Source organism: Chiloscyllium plagiosum, unplaced genomic scaffold, assembly GCF_037043375.1.
Source record: "Chiloscyllium plagiosum isolate Xiang-an unplaced genomic scaffold, Cpla_swu_hap1 HiC_scaffold_23, whole genome shotgun sequence".
NCBI classification, from domain to species: domain Eukaryota; kingdom Metazoa; phylum Chordata; class Chondrichthyes; order Orectolobiformes; family Hemiscylliidae; genus Chiloscyllium; species Chiloscyllium plagiosum.
The window spans coordinates 13,721,170-13,744,232 of record NW_028270161.1 but is presented as its reverse complement, the minus strand read 5'-3'; the positions used below and the strand labels follow the sequence as shown (position 1 = coordinate 13,744,232).

At 44.8% G+C, this 23,063-nt stretch overlaps 1 long non-coding RNA gene across 4 annotated transcripts in view; it reads left to right on the top strand.

Moving 5' to 3' along the window:
* Positions 1-23,063, top strand: part of LOC148145815 (uncharacterized) — a 65,931-nt gene that overhangs the window by 4,152 nt on the left and 38,716 nt on the right. For 2 of the 4 annotated variants that reach the window (XR_015761059.1, XR_015761058.1), the window contains exon 2: positions 13,539-13,651. The exons of 1 other annotated variant lie outside the window; for it this stretch is intronic. This is a non-coding gene — a long non-coding RNA (uncharacterized LOC148145815). Of the gene's footprint in view, positions 1-13,538; positions 13,652-18,536; positions 19,801-23,063 lie in introns of those variants that run through there. One more of the 4 variants, XR_015761061.1, reaches the window with a different exon arrangement.

The following is a 23,063-nucleotide window of genomic DNA, read 5'->3' as shown; positions in this document are numbered from 1 at the left end:
GAGTGGGAGAGCAAGGGGGGAGTGCACGAGTGAGAGTGGGAGGGCAAGGGGGAGTGTGCACGAGTGAGAGTGGGAGAGTGAGGGGGGTGTGCACAAGTGGGAGAATGAGGGGAGTGTGCCCGAGTGGGAGAGCGAGGCGGGAGTATGCGCGAGTGAGAGTGGGAGAGCGAGGGGGGAGTGCACGAGTGAGAGTGGGAGAACAAGGGGGGGTGTGCATGAATGGGAGAGCAAGTGGAGGTGTGCACGAGTGGGAGAGCAAGTTGGGGTGTGCACGAGTGGGAGTGGGAGAGCGTGGGTGTGCACGAGTGAGAGTGGGAGAGCGAGGGGGGATGCACGAGTGAGTGGGATAGTGAGAAGGGGTGCACGAGTGAGAGTGGGAGAGTGAGGGAGGGGAGTGCATGAGTGGGAGAGTGAGGGGGGTGTGCACAAGTGGGATTGGGAGAGCAAGGGGGGCTGCACAAGTGAGAGTGGGAGAGCGAGGGGGGTGTGTGAGAGTGGGAGAGCGAGGGGGGTGTGTGAGAGTGGGAGAGCGAGGGGGGTGTGTGAGAGTGGGAGAGCGAGGGGGGTGTGTGAGAGTGGGAGAGCGAGGGGGGTGTGTGAGAGTGGGAGAGCGAGGGGGGTGTGTGAGAGTGGGAGAGCGAGAGGGGTGTGTGAGAGTGGGAGAGCGAGAGGGGTGTGCGAGAGTGGGAGAGCGAGGGGGGTGTGCACGAGTGGGAGAGCGAGGGGGGTGTGCACGAGTGGGAGAGCGAGGGGGGTGTGCACGAGTGGGAGAGCGAGGGGGGTGTGCACGAGTGGGAGAGCGAGGGGGGGTGTGCACGAGTGGGAGAGCGAGGGGGGGGTGTGCACGAGTGGGAGAGCGAGGGGGGGTGTGCACGAGTGGGAGAGCGAGGGGGGGTGTGCACGAGTGGGAGAGCGAGGGGGGGTGTGCACGAGTGGGAGAGCGAGGGGGGGTGTGCACGAGTGGGAGAGCGAGGGGGGGTGTGCACGGGTGGGAGAGCGAGGGGGGGTGTGCACGGGTGGGAGAGCGAGGGGGGGTGTGCACGGGTGGGAGAGCGAGGGGGGGTGTGCACGGGTGGGAGAGCGAGGGGGGGTGTGCACGGGTGGGAGAGCGAGGGGGGGTGTGCACGGGTGGGAGAGCGAGGGGGGGTGTGCACGAGTGGGAGAGCGAGGAGGGTGTGCACGAGTGGGAGAGCGAGGAGGGTGTGCACGAGTGGGAGAGCGAGGAGGGTGTGCACGAGTGGGAGAGCGAGGAGGGTGTGCACGGGTGGGAGAGCGAGGAGGGTGTGCACGAGTGGGAGAGCGAGGAGGGTGTGCACGAGTGGGAGAGCGAGGAGGGTGTGCACGAGTGGGAGAGCGAGGAGGGTGTGCACGGGTGGGAGAGCGAGGAGGGTGTGCACGAGTGGGAGAGCGAGGAGGGTGTGCGCGAGTGGGAGAGCGAGGAGGGTGTGCGGGAGTGAGAATAGGAGAGTGATGGAGGGGAGTGCACATGTGGGAGTGGGAGAGTGAGGGGGGGGGGGGAAGTGCACTAGTGAGAGTGGGAGAGTGAGGGGGAGTGCATGAGTGAGAGTTGGAGAGCGAGGGGGGTACTCGAGTTAGAGTGGGAAAGCGAGGGGAGGGGTGCACTAGTGAGAGTGGGAGAGTGATGGGAGTGTGCACGAATGGGAGAGTGGGGGGGGGAGTGCATGAGTGAGTGGGAGAGTGACGGGGAGTGTGCATGAGTGGGAGAGCAAGGGGGTGTGTGCACAAGTGGGCATGGAAGAGTGGGGGGGGGGGGGGGGAGTGCATGAGTGGGAGAGTGAGGGGATAGAGATGTGCATAAGTGAGCGGCTAGTGTTACTTACAGAAACTGCAGCTCATCCTTTGGATGGTCAAATCAAAATGTGCTATTCTTGTGCCAAAATGCAGGTGTTTTGGAAGTCCCTTGAAAACACTAAGGTTATGCCTCAGAGTGAAATGGATGCCACTGTATTCATTTGAATAGTTGGAAAATTAGTTTTCAATCTGCAGAATATGAAAAAGGGAAGCTCGTGGTTAGTGTGTGGCACACTGGGCAAGTCACTGGCTTAGCTGCCCCTCATTTATGAAGCACAGTCAATTTTTTGTGGGTCGTTGGAAGCGGCATACTTGTTAGGACCAGCAACAGATGGCGTTTGCGAAGTGACTCAGTGAAACCTGAGAGCCAAGACCGCAACACTCTGGATAGAGAAGCAGTGATTAAGAAATAAGGCAGGAGACAGGACACTAGTGGTTTCAATTTACTCATTGCAAGATCTCATTAAAACAGATCTGCTTTGACGTGGTCAATTCATAAATTAACTTGATAGGTGAGTTGGTTGCAGAAGTATTCATTCTTGGACTGCCCTCCTCAGGATTATGAATGTAACAGACTTGCTTTTTCTTGTTTTTACTCGGATTCAGAGATGTACAATGCACTGTTCATTTTCATTACTTGTACAACCACTGGTTGTTTCAGTGACTTCTACAGCCAGTGAAGCACTTTTGAACTTCAGTCACCGCTATAATGTAGGAAAGGTGGCAGTGGATTTGAGCATGTCAAACTCTCCCCAACAGCTCGGTTTGTGATGTTGTTAAATATTGGTCAGGACACCAGAAGTAACGCTTGTATTCTGCTTCTAGACTGTGCCATGGATCTTTAATATACACCTAGGAGGGCAGGTGTGGCTTTGTCTGCTCTGAAATAGGACACCTCCAACAGTGCAACAATCCCTTAGGAGTGCTTTGAAGCATCAGCCGAGATTTTTACACTTGAGCGTCTGGTGCGTAATTTTTTTTACCCTCCTTGTTCTGACTCGAGGTGAGAATGCTTCCAACATGAGCCGTGGTTAGCATTTCGGGATGTTGGCTGAAACTGGTCAATGCCAAAGGAATAATGTACACAGTTTCTCCAAAATAATTCCATGGGATCCTTTACATACGCTCGAGAGGTGGATGGGGCTGTGACTTTACACCCTGTTAATGCGACACCGTGTTACCTGTTCAGTGCTGGAGAGGAGCTCTAGCTTAGATACTTGTGCCCGAGTCTCTGGAGTGAGACTTTAGTGGACCATGATCTGACTGAGAACTGAAACTGCCGCTCATGGACTCTTGCCTGACACCTGTATGTTGGCTGTTGATAGGGATGAGTTCAATATTGCATGTTGACCTCCATATGAGCTGAGAAACGAGAATCTGATTTTAGCATGTTTGGGACGAGGTTAATGTTTCTGTCAAAATGGCGGACAGAGTAACTTCAACCTTGCATGTTAGGTTTGCGTATGCTGGTGCTGCACTTTAATGCCTGACTGATGGCAAGTGTGTTCTCATTGATTTATCAAATCTACTTGTCCTTGTCCAGTTACACTCTCTAGATTCGACCTTGTGTCAGTCTTGCGCAGCACGGGAACTTCTTTTTTAACTAGACTGAGAGGCAGTTTGTTTTTCCGAAATGTAACAGCCTTTTGGCAATGTGCAAACATATTGTATAAGAATGGAATGTTAGGTTGCTGAATGCAGCCTACTGTTCCTTACCCCTCTCCTCCTCTGAAGACACTTCTGTGACTTTACACCCTGTTAATGCGACACCGTGTTACCTGTTCAGTGGTTTTAAGACCAAAGAGGTTTTAACAAGCCTCTTTGAGCCTCAACTGTCCTCCTGTTTCCTCTGTGGCTTAATGTCAAACTTTGTTTGTTATGAAGGTGCCTTGGTATGTTGTACGAAGTTAAATTAGTTCATTTAATAGTTACCTTTGCATGCCTGCAAATTAGGCAAGAAATTCAATTTAAGCGGAGGAATTAAAACTTGAACCTAAAATTCACATGACAAAAAAAATTAAAATAATCTGGCTTTGAACTGAGAGTAGACTAATAATATACGGCAATGCAATTTGTCTGCAGCAGTGCTTACAGCATTATTCAGTTACCTTGAGCTGCTTCAAATGGTGGTTGTATGTTAGCCTTATAATAGGTAGGTGTGCCTTCTTTTCCACTGAACTTTGAAAAGTAAGGTGCCACACAGGAAGTGGGATTGTCACTTGGCATTACACGCAGCCCTGCCCCTTCGGATCTTGGAAGGCTATTCCATTCTGTTGTGTACTGGCTTGTGTTGAGGGTGGAGCTGGTACAGTAAGTTGTTCTAATCTTCATTTCTGTTTGATAAAATACCTGTTTTGTGAGTCTATGGGGTTCACTTTTGGCAGATGACCCAACAAACTAATCATTTTGTCAAAAAGCGACACAAGAAAGGTGGTTGAGATGTGCTATTATATTTAGAGCTGTGCGTTTATCCATTGAGCGTAGCTGCCTTCATTTGGCTTAATTCATCGAGATAAATGCGAGAGATTGAAATGTTTTAAAAATTATTTTCTTGGTCCTGCATCTTTGGAATATTTTGAATCCCAAGTCTCCAATTTGAAAATGTTTAATATCACATCCTGAGAGCACAAGACTTGCACCGGCAGACTCTGGTATTTGGTTCCGGCTGTACGTTAATGACTAGTTTGAATGTTGAAATGATGGCCACCTTCCTGATTCTAGTCTCCATTATACCAATTACTGTTAACAGATTAACCTTCATCTGGTCTCAAAGCACTTGGTCAACTGGAGAGCTGGAAAATGACCCAGCTTTCTGGTCTAGAGGTAGGGCCACTGCCCCTGCACTACAACAGCCTGCTTAATCAGTAAGAGTTCATACTTATAATTGGCAGGATTCAGAGTTACGTGGGAAGACACCAATGGATTTCAGGTCCATTACCTTAGTGAGTTGGCCACCAAAATGGACCCAGCAATTCTCTTCAGTGGTCTGAACTGATGTTTTGTCCATTTTTTTTCTAAATCAACCTGTTCAGCGATGTGGGACCTGAGCCTAGGCCTCTGGGCTGAGAGGTACGAGTGCTACTACTGTGTCATGAGGGTTCCCATGCTTTGTCTCCATGCAGATTCCCGTTGCAAGTTCCACCTGCAGCAGTATTTAGTCTAATAGAGAATTCTTGAAACCTCAGTGATGAAAACACTGTTAAAAGACTGCACTCATCGACCCTATGTAGTGAAATACAGACGTGGTACAGTCATAACACCGATTGTATTAAGCTTTTGGTGGGGGTGTTGGTAAACAAGTGTTTGTCAATGGATCAAAGGTCATATTGCTATTTGCAAAACTTAAGGTGTGGCAGTACACAGCCCCAGTTTATCATCAGAACTCGGCACTGGTAGTTTCCTTAAAAATCATTATCAACAATATTAGTCCATGGGCTTTTTGAATGAGAGATATTAAACGTTATTTTCATCTTGGATTTATTTACTCCATATCATGGAATTATAGGCTACGTTTGGGGCAATGCCTTCAAATAAAATCGAACTGTGTAGTGGTCATCCAGTTATCGGAAGGATAACTGGGGTGGGTTCAGAAGAGACTTACCAGGATGTTGCCGGGTGTGGAAGATTTGAGTTATAACGAAAGGCTGGATAGACTGGGACTTTTTTCACTGGAGTGTGGGAGGTTGAGAGGCAACCATATAGAAGTTTATAAAATAACGAAGGGTATAGATAGGGTTAATTGTAGTTGTCTTTTCCCTAGGATGGGAGATTTCAAGATGAGGGGCACATTTTGAAGGTGAGAGGAGAGAGATTGAAAAAGACATGAGAGTAAACGTTTTACACGGAGGGTGGTTCGCGTGTGGAATGAACTTCCTGAGGAAGTGGTGGATGGTGGGTACCATTACAACATTTGAAAGACAATTAGATAAGTACATGAATAGGAACGGTTTGGAAGAATATGGGCCAGGAGCAGGCTGGTGGGACTAGTTTAGTTTAGGATTATGTTCGACATGGACTTGTTGGACTGAAAGGTCTCTTTCTGTGCTGTATGACTCTGACTCTGACTATGACTATGTTAATGATCTGGGGACCTGGGTTCAGATCCCACCATGTCAGATGGCGAAATTTGAATTCAATAAAGAATGTGGAGTTAAGGGTTTAATGATGACCATGAAACTATTGGCAATTGGTGGGAAAATCCATCCAGTTTATTAATGTCCTTCAGGGAAGGAAATCTGTCATCCTCACTTGGTCTGGTCTATAGATCCACCCAATATGGCTGACTCCTGACTGCTCTCTGGGCAATTAGGGATGACAACACGTCAGTCCAGCTCACATCCCCATGAGTGAATTACAAAAATACCAAACATGGTTGCTAACTGTGGCAGTGGTGTAGTGATGTTGTCACTAGTCGACTATGACTATAAGGGGTTTTGGCTTGCTTCTTGAATTCCAAGGATGTTGATACTTAATACCTTTTTGTTCGGTAAATTTAGATTTAGATTAGATTTAGATTACTTACAGTGTGGAAACAGGCCCTTCGGCCCTACAAGTCCACACCGCCCCGCCGAAGCGCAACCCACCCATACCCCTACATTTACCCCTTACCTAACACTACGGGCAATTTAGCATGTCCAATTCACCTGACCTGCACATCTTTGGACTGTGGGAGGAAACCGGAGCACCCGGAGGAAACCCACGCAGACACGGGGAGAATGTGCAAACTCCACACAGTCAGTCGCTTGAGGCGGGAATCGAACCCGGGTCTCGAGCGCTGTGAGGCAGCAGTGCTAACCACTGTGCCACCGTGCCGCCCACGAATTAAATGCAGCATTTCACTTTTTGGTGACTGGAGCATTGATATTCGACAACTAATGTATAATGCGAGAAAAGTCCGTATCCAATTTTGTTTTTTCTGACTATTTCATGGAATGTGAGTTAGAATTGAAAAGGCTGGCATTTATTGCCCATTCCTAATGGCCTTCGAACTGATGGGTTTGCTTGGCCATTTCACAGGGCGGTTAAGTGTCAATCACATGTTGTGTCTGGAGTCATGTGTAGGCTAGACCAAGTGAGGATGACAGATTTCCTTCTTTACAGGACCTTCGTGAAGCAGATGGGTCTTCACAACAACTGGTGACATTTGCCAGTGTCACCATTATTGAAACTACCTTTATACTCCAGATTGATTGATTGAATTCAGCTTCCACCTGTTGCCATGGTGGGCTTTGAACCACTGCCCCTAAAACATAGGCCTCTGCCTCTGAATAGCCTAGTGACAACATCACTACACCACTGCCACAGTTAGCAACCATGTTTGGTATTTTTGTAATTCACTCATGGGGATGTGAGCTGGACTGACGTGTTGTCATCCCTAATTGCCCAGAGAGCAGTCAGCCATGTTGGGTGGGTCTATAGACCAGACCAAGTGAGGATGACAGATTTCCTTCCCTGAAGAACATGAATAAACTGGATGGATTTTCCCACCAATTGCCAATAGTTTCATGGTCATCATTAAACCCTTAACTCCACATTCTTTATTGAATTCAAATTTCACCATCTGACATGGTGGGATCTGAACCCAGGTCCCCAGATCATTAACTAAATTTCTGGATTAATAGTCCATATTGTATTTGCACCATATTCATAGGCTTAGGAATCTTTTCTTGTTTTCCATGCCTACCATCAAATCACATCTCTTAGCATGCTCAGCCAAACCAATCTGTACTTTACAAAATCCATCATGATCAACTGAAGAGGCACCCATTACCTACCCTGTTATTGCTATACAGAGGGCTTGCATTGCCAGAGGGCATGGTATAGGAATTCTGGTACTTTGCATCAGTACATTGAACCAGCAACATTGCTGGCCCTTTTACGTTCGGTGTTAGCTCAATCTACATTATGATGTTGGGTTTTACTAATCAAATTGAATATATATGTTAATGAAGGGTGTGAGGAGAAAATTTAAAATGTTTTATTTAGCGATATTATGATGATGTGACAAAGAATCTGTATCTACACTAAAGAGCCATCTTGTTCCCATCCTACCTCCAACTGTTTTCTGACCAACTCATTCAGAGATGTTATTATGTATCTCAGGAGCAGGTAAGACTCGAGCCCAGGCCTTCTGGTTCAGAGATAGAGGCACTACAACTGTGCCACAAGTGCCCCTATACATCATTAGAGTGGGACTTGACTCCACTTAAGGGTCTTCTGGGTCAGAGATAAGAGGGCTACTCCAGCTCCCTTCCATCCCACATGCAACCTCCTGTGTTAGTTGGCAACAAGTGCTTCATAATTGTACACGTCTTTATTCTAGGGATTAATCCTGCGTCAGGATTTTGCTCTAAACATTGATTTTCCTGCTCCTTGGATGCTGCTTCACCTGCTGTGCTTCTCTAATCTTGACTCTAATCTCCAGCGTCTGCAGTCCTCACTTCTGCCTATTCTAGGGGCTTGCCTGGTGTACTGATAGTGTTCTTAACTGTGGTTTGTGGAGGCCTGTGTCCAAGTCTCACCTGTACCAGAGATATGCCATAACTCATCTGAACAAGTTGATTTAAAAAGATACATTAAAAGCTGAATTGCAGTCCTGTGGCATGGTGGTAGTGTCTCTACTTGTAGACTCTAAGGTCTCAGTGAAAGTCTCAATTGCCTTTGAAGTTCTTCACAACATTTTCACGCAGGTGGTTTGTAAAGGAATGTTGACAGCTCGTGTGGAGCCATGGTAGTATCCCTACCTCTCAACCAGGACACCAAGTCCCACCTGCTCCAGAGATGTGTCATAATGTCTTTGAACAAGTTAATTAGAAAACATCTATAAATGCCCTTCTCAATCTCCTCATTAGTCTTGACACAGAAACGTAGGTGCGACATCTATTGGTTCAAAATATTATGCACAAAGTTCTGTTGCTAGTAAAGGAAATATTTGGTTTGTGATTTCTTGGAGATCTTTCATTTTGAGTCGTCTTTGCCCTCCTGTTCTATGACACATTTTGTCTGCAGCTCAGATTGGCTCTATATGTGTTAGCTCAGGTATTGATACAGAGATGTGTATCCAACCGTAGCTCCAGTTAGATGCTTTTCCGCATTGGGATGACTGCAGGTCATTTTGTACTTGTGTATTGAGCACTGTCAAACCCTCGCAGGAACAGTCTGGGTAAGGCCCAGAAAGCTGCAAATCAGTGGCATTTTAAACTGATACTTTGGTTCGGACTGGAGGAGTGCTTTGATAGACAAGAAAAACTCCTACTAGACTTTTGTTCCTGTTTAATAGTATTTTTAGGGACTTTTCCACTCCCCAGTCATTTTACATTGTTAGCGAGAGAGTTTGCATTCTTGGAAGAAGACTCTACAGCCAGAGTTGGCGAGGAACAGCTGCCTTTGTTCAGCACACTGCAAGTCATCTAATTCCAATAGTTAAAAATCATGGTTTTAGCTGCGTACTGGTGGAAATGAAATGTCATCATTGAAAAGAAGATGAGAATATGATTTGGATGCGAGCATAAGAGGTACAGTTAGTAAGTTTGCAGATGACACCAAAATTGGAGATGTAGTGGACAGCGAAGAAGGTTACCTCAGATTACAACAGGATCCGGATCAGATGGGCCAATGGGCTGAGAAGTGGCAGATGGAGTTTAATTCAGATAAATGCAAGGTGCTGCATTTTGGGAAAGCAAATCTTAGCAGGACTTATACACTTAATGGTAAGGTCCTAGGGAGTGTTGCTGAACAAAGTGACCTTGGGGTGCAGGTTCATAGCTCCTTGAAGGTGGAGGCGCAGGTAGATAGGATAGTGAAGAAGGCGTTTGGTATGCTTTTCCTTATTGGTCAGAGTATTGAGTACAGGAGTTGGGAGGTCATGTTGCGGCTGTACAGGACATTGGTTAGGCCATTGTTGGAATATTGCGTGCAATTCTGGTCTCCTTCCTATCGCAAAGATATTGTGAAACTTGAAAGGGTTCAGAAAAGATTTACAAGGATGTTGCCAGGGTTGGAGGATTTGAGCTACAGGGAGAGGCTGAACAGGCTGGGGCTGTTTTCCCTGGAGCATCGGAGGCTGAGGGGTGCCCTTATAGAGGTTTACAAAAGGTTTATGGGCGGCACGGTGGCACAGTGGTTAGCACTGCTGCCTCGCAGCGCCAGAGACCCGGGTTCAATTCCCGCCTCAGGCGACTGACTGTGTGGAGTTTGCACGTTCTCCCCGTGTCTGCGTGGGTTTCCTCCGGGTGCTCCGGTTTCCTCCCACAGTCCAAAGATGTGCAGGTCAGGTGAATTGGCCATGCTAAATTGCCCGTAGTGTTAGGTAAGGGGTAAATGTAGGGGTATGGGTGGGTTACGCTTCGGCGGGTCGGTGTGGACTTGTTGGGCCGAAGGGCCTGTTTCCACACTGTAAAGTAATCTAATCTAAAAAAAAAATTATGAGGGGCATGAATAGGATAAATAGACAAAGTTTTTTCCCTAGAGTCAGGGAGTCCAGAACTAGAGGGCATAGGTTTAGGATGAGAGGGGAAAGATATGAAAGAGACCTAAGGGGCAACGTTTTCACGCAGAGGGTGGTACGTGTATAGAATGAGCTGCCAGAGGATGTGGTGGAGGCTGGTACAATTGCAACATTTAAGAGGCATTTGGATGGGTATATGAATAGGAAGGGTTTAGAAGGATATGGGCCGGGTGCTGGTAGGTGGGACTAGATTGGGTTAGGATATCTGGTCGACATGGACGGGTTGGACCGAAGGATCTGTTTCCATGCTGTACATCTCTATGACTCTGTGACTCTATTAGGAGTGTAAATGGAGCTCAATTCTACATTTTAATTTGACAAGGAAACACAAGCACTTCACTGAGCATCAGCAGGGATGAAATTTTAAGTTCTCAATATTTTGTGCTCTCAACCTGGACCTAAGTAGGCAGGGAAAGCCCCAGCACATCACAAGGGGCCATCTTACTCTAAAAGAGAAATAGTCTTGCAGATTATGATAAATCTACTAATTCCAGTTTGACGTTTTTTATTGTAAAATGAATTAGTCAGCGTATGTACATTTCCTAGAGCCCCGGTACAGTCATAGCACAGAAATGCAAGAACTTTTCAATACAGGATGCGTGTGTTCAGCTCATGATTAGCAGTATAATAGTGAGAAGCAAATGAGTCAATCCCCAAAATCACATAAGCTGAGTGTAATAGCATGTTGACTATCTAGCGCAATCTCTCAAAGTTAAAGATGCAGTGGATGAGACATTCTGATCCTTCCACTTTTTACTCTTTTGAAAAGTGGATATTCACTAGAGTATGTAGTCTTGTTAAAATAAAAGGCTGTTAACACCACTGAGGAAATCTCTGAGGTGAACGAACCTCATGGCTAGACTCTTGGACGACGGTCTGTTTTCCACTGGGCAGGGATCTGTTCTTCCAGCTCCCTGCATGGCAACGCCCCTGCCCACCCCCATCAGTTTATTAGCGACAGCAAATAGACCTCCCTGACTGAGCATTAACAAGCACATTCTGGACTGCAGTCAGCAGCTCCCACTCCCCTTCAGCTCAGTCTGACCCCTGTTGGAGATGAACACAGCCATTTTTGCTAATTTTTTGACAGATGGTTAGCGTTCTTTAAAACTCTCATCTTAATAAGCTGGAAGCGTTGAATATCTTAACAAAAGGGCCTGTCTCTGTGCCTGAGAGGTGACTTAACAGAGTCGTACATCATCAATGATGGTCCTCCTTGTAGTGTTAGAACTATGACTAATTGAGCTGTCTCTTACACTGACCAATATCTTTTCAGGACTGTGAAAATGCCAAGAGCTGGCCGTCCATATGGGGATGGTATCCCCATCATTGCAGCACCAAAACCACAAGGGATGCCCCACAACCACTTTCTCAGGATAACTGTGAATATCACATGTGGGATCTCACTGGATTGATTTCTCTATCACTCCCACATAGCGTGCGCGTGCACCCACAAGCACACGTGCACACACCCACACACAGGTGTGCACACACCCTCTCACATTATGATTTAAAATAAAGACAGAAATTGCTGGAGAAACTAAGCAAGTCTGGGCAGCATCTGCAGCGAGGGAAACCGTTAACGTTTCAAGTCCAGTGACCCTCGGTGAGAACTTGTGTTTGAGCTAACATGAGGCTCTTGTCACTTGGTTGAAATTTTTAGTCCTATGCATGCAGCTTTGTGCCTAGGTAAAAGGATCAGCACATGCAGGGAGAAGGCAGGAGAATGGGGTTGACAAGCAGATCAGCCATGATTGAATAATGGAACAGATTCAGTGGGCTGAGTGGCCTACTACTGCACCTATATGTTTTGATTTTATGTTTCTGTGACGTGATTATCTAAGTATTACATGTTAATTCTACCTATGTAGACATCAGGGCTGTTGAATGAGATCTGCCAATTCAATAATGTTTGTTTAAGTTGCTGGAAATTAGAATGTTACATCTGCAGATTTCAAATCCATGGTATGAAACGATGAGATTCACAAGTTTGAATCATACTTGCTTCGTGTAACATTCTGTGCACTTGTATGTATATCTTAGGAATCCAGTGAATTGGCACAAGATGAATATGCTCAAAGGTGATTAGAAATTTGGGGATAGAAAGGAAAGAGATCTCATGCGGAAATGATTTGGTTCAGTGGAGGCTTGTCATGTGCATTCCTTCTCTCTCTCCCTCAATTTCCCCTCTCTCGGCACTTGCGCTCTCTCTCTCTCGCCATGCTCTCTATCTCTCTCATGTTGCTCTTTGTCTGTCTATCTATCTCTATCTCTCTCTCTCTCTCTTGCTCTCTCTAAGGTGCTCATTTGATGTAACTGGGAGATGGCCAAGTGTCTCACCATTGGCTGCTTTGGCAGCTGTGATGTTGGATTGGCTTGTGAGCTGATCCATAGCTGCCCAATCAGAGCAAGAATGGCACCTACTATATGGATTATTGCAGTTCCGTCAGTATGTGTTTGTTTGAGTAGGCTGCAGCATTATAAAAGGGAACAGCTAAGAGTTCCCTTACACTGATATATGTGCTGAAGCTCTAAAACTTGGTGCCTGATGACACGGAGAGGTCACCTAACTCATGTATATTTTCTGCAAGATTAGCACTGCTCTCTCTTGGGTTACTGTTTTTGTGTTTCAGAACTCAAGTTCAGGTAAGCCCCAGTGGTTCATGGAGATTTTCCAGGGAACCTGGGTAATTATTGGTGTTTAGAAGGGGACTCCCTAACACAGTAAGAATTGGAAACTACTGCTTTTAATTTGAGTGTTATCAAGGAAGGCTTATTCCTTCCTGTTTTTGTGTTTCTGGAACAACATCAGGGAGGCAAGCAGCAGGTATTTTTGAACTTCAAAATTAAAATAGAGTTCTATTTGTCTAAACACCTCCAGTTTTCCCAACAGTGCACACAGTCATTTAGGACATTGTGATGGTTCTGTTATGTGTTTACCATGTTTTATTCCTGTCCGCTGTAAAACTCCTGCGTACTGAGCAAGTCTAAATTTGCATCAGACAACACAAATTGTGTTTTTTTTTCTTCAAATAAGAGAATTATTTTCTTAAATGAGAGAACCGTTTTTCATTTCAAGGAAGTGGGGGAAGGCTAAATCGGGGCTTGTGGGATTAGGAACTGATAAGTTCCGAGATGTGAAATGTAAATATCTTGGTGAGAGTTTCCTGCCTTTGGTGAAGTCTCTGATTTCCCTTCACTTGTTGTTTGCTCCAGGCAGCTGTGCTTATGGAGTGAGCCCTCGCTGGGGTAACTGGTGCCAACAAGCCCAAAGAGGGTAGTACATGGAGGTGTGCGAAACCAGAATCTTCCTGGCTAACAAATCAAAAACGGGTGAGTGACTCTGGGATTGTTCACCTGTTACGCAGAGCATGAATTCTTGCAGTATTGGAAATGGGATTGGAGAGGGCATGATGTGTTGGAGTCCAGATTTGAAATGTTTTGTGAAAACGCATTAATCGTTGATCCAGTATAAATTAACAAAATTCTCAACTAATATGAGATGAGGAGGTAGGATTCAGGAGGCTGGGTAGTTGCTGAGTTTACTACAAAGAGGGTTTTATTTAGCTTCTGACTGGCAGGAGTGAACTCCTGTGTAAAATCTCCAATAGGAGAATTTGATCCACCGCTGGGGACAGATGAGAAAGGAGCACCCTGAAAGAGGTATTGGAATCCCAGTAGAAATTTCACATACAGTGGTACAACAGGAAACCTTGATTTCAGAACTCTACAGGACCACACATAGAGCAGTGCAGTACACATCATGGTCAGTAACACTCTGGCAACAACAACATTTCTGTCTCACTGTCAGGTGTAGGCCTGGCTCAAGAATTAGAATAGATCCCTGTCAGCAAGTGATCTCAGGCTGAGTATTTTTGTGTCACGGCTGAATGTTTAACAAATGGTGTTTACTTAGAATTTTTAATTGCAGTTTTTATTTTAAAACGACATTTTAGCTCAGAGTTTCTATCACTTAGTCCCATGTTGAGAAAAACGCTTTTTTTAAAATTCAAATCCATGAGGGGGGTGGGTGAGCAGACTGTAGCATCTCAATCCCTGACCTGGAACACTACGAACCAGCTTCACAGGGTTGACAGGATTTTGAAAAAAAAAACTGAAAAAGCTGGGTTTTGCTGGAATTCAGAAACAAAAGCTGAAATAGCTGGAAGAGCTCAGCAGGTCTGGCAGCATCTGAGGAGAGAAATCAGAGTTCATGTTTCATGTCTAGTGAGGAGGAAGAGTCTGAGGAAGGGTCACTGGACCCGAAACTGGGCAGAGACGAAGCCACATTTTGAAAGTTTTTTTTAAAAAGCTTTATCTCACGTCGGTCTGAAATTTTCAGGTGAGGTTGCGCAGTCAGCGTTTATTGTATCGTTGGTATTAGCACGTCAGTCATGAAGAGACACAATTGAAGGTCTAATCCAGACTGTCTTCCAACAGGAAATAACATTTTACAACAGCAAAATTTTACTGAGGCAAACATTTTATATTGCTTTCAGTACTTCCCTTTGCATTATAGTTTATATAGAGCCTAAAACTAGAGGGCATAGGTTTAAGAAGAGCAAGGAAAGATTTTAAATTGACCTGAGGGGCAACTGTTTCATGCAAAGGTTGGTGCATGTATGGAGGAAGCTGCCAGAGGAAGGAGTGGAGATGGATGCAATTAAGTCATTTAAACGGCATGTGGATGGGGTACATGATTGGGAAGGGCTTAGAGGGATATGGGCTAAATGCTGGCAAACGGGACTAGGTCAGTTTTTTAGGATATCTGGGCATGCTACAGTCTGCTCACCCACCCCCTCATGGAGTTGGACTGAAAAGTCTATCTCTGTGCTGTATAACTGTGACTCTATATAGCCTGTCAGATTATAATTTCTTTGGGAGCCAATTTGGCAACTCCTGTACTTTGAGATTGTACTGGTAATCCTCATTATTTGCTGGACTTCTTTCCACTTGGATAGCAAAACACATTTAAGCGACTGGATTATTGGGTGTAGATTATATGCTGTTGTAATTCACCATGGGTTATACATTATGAAACCTGAATATCAGTGAATTCTTCTCTTCCCAACCCTGAATTAGAAATAGTTTACTCCATAAGTGTATACTCCAAGCTATGTATTAGTAACTTTAGACCAAAGAATACTCCAATCTTGACTCCATGGGTTGACTGTCTTGGACAGGTGTGACCATGAGATGGAGAGAAAGATGGGGTGGGAAGGATTTGGGTGAAAGGTACAAGTGTGTGACTCGCTTTCCAGTAATAAGTTTTAAGAGGTTGCAACGGGAAATAAGCCTGACACTTTGAGCTCCAATGAATAGATGAAAAGAAGTCTTTGACCTCGAGTCATCTTGTGGGCTGATGATTCAAGGGTCTGATATTGGTGTTTGCAAGGCGTGTGGATTTGTGACCTTGAGAATTTGTTTAATACATTCATAAGTGGCAATCTAAATTGCCTTATAGTGATCAAAGCAGTCATGGATTTCAGCACAGTGAATCATTTCCAGATCTTTAATAGCTTTGGTTGCTGGAATTAAAAAATGAAGTGCATCAGTTTATAGCTGCATGATTAATCCCACATGCATGTTCTGAGGGATTGACTCATTTTGAAAGCAGACCCTTATTTAATAAGTGAAAGTGCATTGTAGTAGTTGTCCTTTTACTAATGTGTAACTTGGCTAAATATGGCCTCATCTTGTCCCCTCGTTCCCATCCTCTCTTGGGTTACAAGCAATGCTGCCTCCTGTTGGTCATTTTTGTGTGAACATCTGAGTTAGCGATAGGTTGCTGTAATGGCAATTTCAAATAAAAACCAAAACAACTGCGGATGCTGGAAATCAGACAAAAAAACTGTATTTGCTGGAAAAACTCAGCAGGTCTGGCAGCATCTGTGGGGAAAAATCAGAGTGAGTTAAAGTTGATCAGAGTGAGGACCTGAAATGTTGTTATAGTGATCTATTTTGATTCTTTATATATTTTAAGACTGAAGTTGGTAGATTCTTGATGACCAAAGGCATGAAAGACTATTGGGGATTTGCAGGAATGGAGAGTTAAGATTAAAATCAGATCAGTCATTTCCTTATTGAATGACAGGGCGGGCTCATAGGGCTAAATGGCCTCCTGTTGTTTAGAGTTCCTGTGTTTTCCACAGTCTTTGTGTTCCTTCTCAGGGATATGGGTGTTACAGGCAAGACCTGAGTTGCCTTTCGAATGTGTTCTCGACCAATTTAAAGGGTGCCAAAGGCATTGATATTATAGGCATGAGACTGGAGTTACTTGGAAGCAATCCTTGTGGGTATCAGTAAACCAGTTGTCTTTTTATGATAATCTGACAGTTTTGTGGTCACTTTTCTTTTGTTGGTAGCAATGGTAATTTTGAATTTTATTTCTCTGTTACGAGTCCAGTTCTTTAGGTTACTAATACAGTCCATCGTAGCCGTAGCTGTTTTTGTGTGGTACTAGTCAGTGATCTATAATTGAAGATCCCAGCAGCTAAGGCTGGAGGGGTGTGCAAAGTCACAGGGAGGAAAAACCATTGGCTGCTCTGCAGCATTCTCTCCCTATAGCTGTTTGATAATCAGTCAGAGGAAGATGTACTCACTGGACTGGAACAGCAAAACGTGCCTCCACTGATGAGTGGAGGAGACACCAAGCAAACTGAAAAATCCTACTCCTACTTACCAAGCGAGTATCCATTGTTCACCATCAGCATGGACTCTCTCCTTGTCTCCCTGTGCCTGTGTTCCAAGCAGAGGAGTTAGTACAGTCCTTGTAATGAGTCGAGAGTGCGACGCTGGAAAAGCGCAGCGGGTCAGCCAGCACCTGAGGTGCAGGAGAATCAACGTTTCAGGCAAAAGCCCCTCCCCACTTTCGTCCAGTCTTTGTAATGAGCCCACACTGTCACTACGTGGGAGTATCAGATTGCTGATGTGAACAGATCAGTCACTTGCAATGGTAAGATGGAGCTGCACAGCAGAAAGAAATACTCACCAGGAACAAGGGTGTTTACAGATTAGTTGTGTCCCCTGTGCCCCACACTGCCGAGCCTGTTGTTTTGGGTCTGTTTTATATAGTTATGAAGATGTACAGCACGGAAACAGACCCTTCAGTCCAACTCGTCCATGCTGACCAGATATCCTAAATTAATCAAGTCCCATTTGCCAGTATTTGGCCCATATCCCTCTAAATGTTTTCTTTTCATATGCCCATCCAGATGCCTTTTAAATAGAGTCATAGAGTCCTACAGTATGGCAACAGGCCCTTTGGCCCAAACTGGTCCATGCTAACCCCATTTCCCTGCTCCTGGCCCATGTCCTTTTCATCCTTTGTTATCCGTGTATTCGTCCCAATGCCTTTTAAATGTTGTTAATGTACCCGCCTCAACCACTTAGTCTGGTAACTCATTCCATATGCGTACCACCGTCTGTGTAAAAAAGGTCTCCCCTCGAGTTTCCTTTCATTCTTTCCCCTCTAACCTTAAACTGATGCCCAAGAGTCCTCGATGCCCCAACCCTGGGGAAAAAAGACTTGAGTGCATGTACCCTTTCCATACCTCTCACGATCGTATACACCTCTATAAGGTCCCCCTTATGTCAAATAATTAGCCTGGCTTTTACTGTCAGTTTCCTGTGGATCAGATTCCTATCCGATTTCGGTTTTGGATGCCCGTCAGGTTGCAATGTGATCTGTGAGTAGACCAGAAACGGTGACCTTTAGCAAAGGCATCAGTGACATGATGTTAACAAAAAACATTGAAGTCCACTATGTGCAATCCTGATGACACAGCACCACAGAGTGGTGGGTACCAGGTTTGCGATGTCAGCCACTCATTTATAATTCATGGTTATTTAAAAGCAACAGCGGAGCACCTTGGAAACATCCAGGCTGACTGACTCATTATTCTCTTTAGGTGATGCACTTTCCTTCACTGAACTGGGCAATACCTGGAGTTATTTTTCCCTCCCCACAGTTCTCTATCTCCCAGACCCATCACTGCAAGGCCAATTTCAGTGTTGACCTTGGCTTTATTGAGAGCACCCTTGCCACCAAGTGGTTATGGGTTCATTAGCCTTTCCCTCCATTTGAAAAAGTGTGGGCTGACTCAGCGGAGTACTGAAGGACTGCCACTAGGCAGGAGGCAGTATCTTTCCAATGAGATCTTCAACATAGATCTTTTCTGCTCTCTCAGGTACACGCAAAGAATCAAATAACCCTCCTGAAAAAGAGTAGGAGTGTTGTCCTTGGTGTTGTGTCCAACATTAGCTTGTGTCTCACAAACGGATTATTTAGCTGTTTGTAGGAGCTAGCTATGTACAAGTTGGCTGCCCCTTTTTCAACACTACAATAGTGACTGACTTTAAATGTATTTTATTGGTTTAGGATGCTCTAGGAAGACCTTGGTCATGATCTTGAGCTTGTTTCATTCTCCCTGTGCTATGTCTGAGCACTGTCACGAGTTGGCTGTGTTGTATGGTTAGGAGGTAGCTAGTCAAAGGTGAGGACTGCAGATGCTGGAGGCCAGAGTCGAGAGTGTGGTGCTGGGAAGTTACAGCAGGTCAGGCAGCATCTGAGGAGCAGGAGAATCGACGTTTTGGGCAAAAGCCCTTTGTCAGGAATGATGTTTGCTAGTGTGTGAGTGCAGTGATTGGGAATGACCAATCGCTGATCTATAAATGGCATCTGAAACGGGTAAATGGTGAGAGGTTAGTAATCTTGCAGGTAGGTGTGTGGATCTCACTGTCTGTCTTCTCTCTGTCTCTGTCTCTCTCTATCATCCCTCTCTGTCGTCTCTCTCTCTCTCTCCTGTTTGTACTTATTCACATGATTGGTGTAGATCCCTGGGAAAACAGATAACACCTTTTGTTTACAGCCTCAACAGCGCAAGTGATGGGTTTGTGTAGCAAGCTGCTTGGTCGAGAGATTTGTTTGTTATCTCAGGCTTTCATGAGCCTTGTTCTAATGGCAATCTGTGACCTTCAAAGGGGCTGATTAACTTGAGCAGACACTATAGCATGCAACTTGCACAAATCAGCTGTCAGATGAATTCCTTTCAAGGTGTTGGAATGTCTGAGATATGCTGATCCATTACTTGAGCTGGTTACCAGTGAAATACCTGTGATTCATTTGGTAGGGTAATAGTTATGTCAGTGGACTAGCAACCCTCAAGTCTGGCCTAATTATTTAGAGAATGAGAGTTTCAATCCCACTGTAACACTTTTGAAAATTTGAGATCTGTTGCACGTGAACAGTGGTATCAATTAAAGTAAAAATGAAACGGATGGAATGTCATTAAAAGTGTAAGTGTTTCATGAATGTCCTGCTTTAATCATAGGCTCCAATGTTTAAAATTTCCAGCTATTTTAACATTCTTAATTGCATTGTCTTGGGTAGAGTTCGATCTGTCCTGTGAGGTTTTGGCTTCTGGACTGTTCTTGTTCCCATGATGTCTCAGGGTTTCCGAAAAACAATGGTCGTGCAACAGGTACATGTATCGATCACTAGATTCCTGATCAGTTGCTGAGGGTTACTGTTGAATGTACTGCTGATAGCAGCAAGTGCTCACGTTCGCCAGATCTTGGTTAAGCAAAGACTTGGTGGTGATTTGTAGATGACATATCATGAGGGGAGATTGGTTTGACTGTGCCTGTATTCACTCTAGTTTTGAAAAATGAGAGGAACCATATGAAATTTAAGAGGCTGTTTTGGACTGAGATTGCGGGGGTTGACCTCTTGCTGCTGAAGATGGTGAATCTGTGGAATAAATGCCCGTAGAAGGCTGTGGAGTCACTGAATATACTTAAGAAAAATGGTGAATTTCTCAAGCCTAAAGGTATTGAAGGGTATAGGCAGAGAGTGGGAGTGTGGCGTTAAGATGGGGGATCAGCCATGGTCATATTGGATGGCAAAGTGGCCTTCTCGTATTTTGTGTTTCTATGAAAACAAATGGGCCACTTGCTAAAGCACAATATTTGCAGTCAGGTCGAAAGTAGACAAGTCTGAACTAACTTTGACTTTGGAGTGGCATTTTCATGTGCTTGATGACTAATTTGTTAGGAATGGACTCAAGATCTACCGTTCTGTGGTTTACAGATTCATTGTGCAATTGACTCTAGTCAACTGTCAACAGGATTAGAATAGAAGTTATTCCAGATCTTCGTCTTTGGTTCTTGAATCTTCAGCGTAGAGAAACAAATGTAATGAAGGAGGAAGAGAAGAGCAAATAATCCAATATAATCTGCTTAATGTGCCATTCTTCTATCGTGCTCTGTTCTAATGAAATGATGCAGTGTTTGTTGATAAAACCCTGGCAGTAAGTAGCTATTGCAGTGCAGTGTTAAGGACATAGTACGTTGACTGGTGTTGTACGCAAAGAAACATGGGTGGTTTATTTATTTCTCTTCCATTCTCTGAGCCATCCCTAAAACCACAGTATATAAATTTCATGTCCAACAAGTAGCAATATTCCATATTGTTGGAGTGCAATGATTCCTGAGAGCTGGGCAATTTCCAGTCAAGTGTGGGTAGAGCACTAGCTTCAAAGGTACTGGATAGTGATGTCACTGTCCATTTCTATTGGTATGTTGCCCTTAACATTAGCAAACCATCCAGAATCCCTTCTCACGAATATTATTGAACTAAGTTTGACACAAAATGACAACAGGAGATACACGGGCAGGTGACTACAAGCTTACTGCCAGAGGTTGATTTTATGGAATGCATGAAAGGAGGGCAGTGAGGGGAAAGGATGAAGGCAGGGACATTGAAGAGTTGTGGTTCTGTACGCCGAGCTGGGAATTTGCGTTGCAGATGTTTCGTCCCCTGTCTAGGTGACATCCTCAGTGCTTGGGAGCCTCCTGTGAAGCGCTTCTGTGATGTTTCCTCCGGCATTTATAGTGGTTTGAATCTGTCGCTTCCGGTTGTCAATAAGCACATCGACGTGGACCCAATATACTGGCCACTGCAGTGGACAGCTGGAACTGACAACCGGAAGCGGCAGATTCAAACCACTATAAATGCCGGAGGAAACATCACAGAAGCGCTTCACAGGAGGCTCCCAAGCACTGAGGATGTCACCTAGACAGGGGACGAAACGTCTGCAACACAAATTCCCAGCTCGGCGAACAGAACCACAACAACGAGCACCCGAGCTACAAATCTCACCAACTTTGAACATTGAAGAGTTCCCAAGCAGCTGAGTGCAGAGTCACCAATTGTGGCATGAAGAATGCGGAAGGCACCAGGGTTGGAGAAAGAGGGTTCTCAGACATTTGGAGAGCTGGAGGTGGTTAATGATCGAATAGACCATGAAGATAATATTATGCATTTAGGCTACATTGGGATGAAACAAATTGCGTGATGGCATAGATTAAACTGCTCTAAGGTGGACCAGTCCTGCCAGTTAATTTTCAGAAACAGTTTGGATTTTGATATAGTCTGCTGGCACCTAGACTCGGTTCTAGTTTAGGGGATTAACTGTATCACTTAGTTGAGCCTCCAGTGATGGCAATTCCATTGACCTCCTTTTCTAACGTACTGATGGACACAGGAGTAGTTAGCAGAGTGTATCAACTCCTCTTGAAAATCTATTACTCAAGGTTTTGGCAAATTTAATTCAATGATGTTAAATTCCTGTTTGTAATCACATTTCCAGACAAAAGGATCCCTTCCACTGCTCTGTGCTAAGATGTCTGAGCAGGGCTATTCAACTTTTTAACCAAATTCATCACCGCATTATTTGTTAAATTCACATCGTCATATTGGCTGTGTTTCATTGCAGCTGTTAGGCATTTCTCTGTCTTGAGATTTATAACCATTTGCAAGTGCCTTGTTTCTGGAAAAAAGACGCTTGAAACCTGTTGTGCAGTGTCCACATGTTTTAAATGATGTGCTGCTTAATCTGCCTTTGATTCTCAAGGCCAGTAACCAAGCCTTGATGGAGGTTAATTGTTAAGTGTGCTGCAGCCTCAAAGCAGTCATGGTGGGTTTTAACAATGTTCCTGAAAATTAGGTCGGGGAATACTGAGGATGTGGTCATGTGTAGGATGTGGTATTGCGTCAGAACGAAGAATTTAGTTCAGTTGCACTGAGTGTTTCAGTAATCCTTTGTCATATTCCTTACAGAGTGCTGGTAATAACTTCAGGCCATTTGGGTCAGTTACCTCTGTAACCAATTTGCTTTGGGGGATTGTGACTCATGGAGCACCTGCTTGTGTTGTCCTGCCTTTTGCTTGGTGTACAGTTTGCATTCTAAAGGAATCCACAATCTGCCAAGTGTTTAGGTATTCAATGCTCTCACCAACTTTATTCAGCTTCAACTAATATAGGGGATTAAGAACTAATCTTGTGTTATATGCCAGGAATCCATTCCTAAACTGCTTTATTAATCACTCCTTCATTGACTCTCGTAAGATATCGTACTCCTAAAGCAGACAGAAAGGGTACAATCCATACACGGTTAATATCTGAGTTACCAATTCTACTAGATTCTAACATACTAGACCATTGTGTGTATCCATGTCTTTTTACCAGAGTCTGAGATCCTACCTTCTATTGATTATATAATTGACAGTCAAGACACCTAAAACAAGTATTTTCCATCTCTCTCGCATGTCAGAATTGTTTCATGCACGGCTGACCATACATCGAAAGTACTAAACACGGTCACACTGCATCCTGCCCATGGGCCTAAGAATGACTGTTACCTAGAACAGTTTTCTACCAGTGAATACATCAGGGTGACTGCAA